Raw genomic sequence first — 2,096 nt, forward strand, 5'->3', positions numbered from 1 at the left:
ATGGAAATGTGTGTGTCACCTGTGTTTGCTATGAGGGTATTTGGATTGATTAGGGTCTTTGGTGATTCAATAAAATGTGGGGGGAAAACGGTATAGAAAGTAAACATAGATACCAGAGACAGTGTGGGAGGAGAGCGGAAGGTGGCAGAGGGTAAGAGATAGGGAACCAAGGATGGGGGGGAAAAAAGCAAAACATACAGAAAACAAGAAATGGAAGATCATTTGCTGACAATATCATGTTTGTTGGTGTGCTTGATTGAGACAATATACAGTGTACTCTGGATGGAAAATCTCATTTTGTATGCTGTAATGATGTACAGTGAATGAATGCAAATAAATAAATTGAAAAAAATCCAAAGTGTGGATTTTATTCAATTGTGCAATCTGCTAGTGTATCTCCTGCGTAGTGTGATGCTTGATAAATCGAGTGAGGGGCAGGGGATTCAGATAAGCTGGAAGCAGGGTGATTTTTATTCAGAATTGTAAACTTGAGTTGGCCCCCACACTGTTGGGGATGTGGAATGTTTCAGCTCTGAGATGTCCACTGAGAAAGCAGAAATATAACAAAGCCAAAATGTGAAGCCCTATCTACAAAATACTCCATATTCTGTTCAGCCAGGAATTTTCTTGATTTTTTTTTAACTTGGTCCCAAAGAAAGAATTAAAGTCCCAGGTAAGTAAATCTTCAATTTGCCATTCCCTGAAGTACAGAGAAATCAATTACCTTTTTTTATGTCTACTTTGATTTTAGAGAAGTTCCTTCTGCAGAATTTTATTAATAGATGAAACTCTTTTTTTTGCCCTCAATTTATTGATGGCCAGCAGTCTTTTTGATTTGCCTTGAATAGGACTGATGCTGAGTGGATGGCCTTAGAGCAGACAAATAGGAGTCCTTAAAGGAATATGACACATGCTCTTCAGAGAATCATTTTAAAATGAAAGAAATACATGGATGAGCATAACAGGATCTATCCAGAAAATGTTTGGGTCATTATTAAGGCTATTGCCTAAGCATTCTCAAGCAGACTGCTCAGAGGACGTTTGTTTTGTATAGTTGAGTGTGGAGAAGGGTCAGGGTGATTAAGTTTATCTGGGGTTTATGACTTCCCACAATTGCGCCCCCCACTCTTTTTTTTTTTCACTCTGGATGGAAAATCCCCACCCATTTAATGTAAGGGTCCACAGTCTTTTGTAGTTTGACCAACTGTGACTCAGGAGGTTCTATTCTTCAGTGTTTTAAATTCATCTATGACTAAATATCAGAGTCTGTTCTTCAAAGCGTGGGGTCGTCTATTCTCCTAAAAACCAGATGCCCTCAGTCTTAAAGAGTATGCTCATTGCGAAATACTCTGCCTATCTCAGGAATAAATGCAACTTCAGGATAAAAATAGAGCTGAAAAATCTGGTGCCATTGGAAAGAAGGAAGGAATTAGATTTAACTGGTGCTCGAAGCTTCTCGGATACAAAATATTTGGTCATGTATTCAGTAACTTGCTTGACAGTTCCAGCAAAGGGAAGATGAAATAACAAAAGAAACTTCTTACAAGAGAAGAGAAAGACATGGAGCTCTGGCGTTTCTGTTGGAACTAGAGCCTTCTGTTTTGGTTATATACAATTAAGTTCCTTTAGTGTCTGACCCAGTGTCTGATGTAAGCCCACATTCTCTTCTTTGGCCTGGGCAAGTTTTTCTTCCAGGTCATCAATTGTCTCTTCCAGTTTGGCAACCATTCGTTCTGCACATTCGGCATGGGTCTCAGCCTCTTGCAGTTTGTCAGAAAGGTGTTCAATTTCTTCTTTATATTTGTCCTCCTTTTCAGAATACTTTCCGGATACAGCCTTGAGCAATTTCAGATTATTAGTGACATTGTTGAGTTCTTTTTCTTTTTTTGGAGAGGTTTTCGCGATAGGGTGCATGCACGCGCCAGACAGACAGAGAGAGACATAGAGACAGAAAGCGAAGATTATTAGTGACATTGTTGAGTTCTTTTTCTTTTTTTTGGAGAGGTTTTCGCGATAGGGCGCATGCGCTCGCCAGACAGACAGAGAGAGACATAGAGACAGAAAGCGAGAAATCACCCCCCAGGGGGGATGGCCAC

The 2,096-nt window shown here is 39.9% G+C and overlaps 1 pseudogene; it reads right to left on the reverse strand.

Moving 5' to 3' along the window:
* Positions 1-1,605: 1,605 nt before the first annotated feature.
* The window catches only part of LOC102489345 (tropomyosin alpha-4 chain pseudogene), a 16,294-nt pseudogene continuing 15,803 nt past the window's right edge, over positions 1,606-2,096 (reverse strand).

This window comes from Tupaia chinensis, unplaced genomic scaffold, assembly GCF_000334495.1.
Source record: "Tupaia chinensis unplaced genomic scaffold, TupChi_1.0 Scaffold000248_1, whole genome shotgun sequence".
Classification (NCBI taxonomy): domain Eukaryota; kingdom Metazoa; phylum Chordata; class Mammalia; order Scandentia; family Tupaiidae; genus Tupaia; species Tupaia belangeri.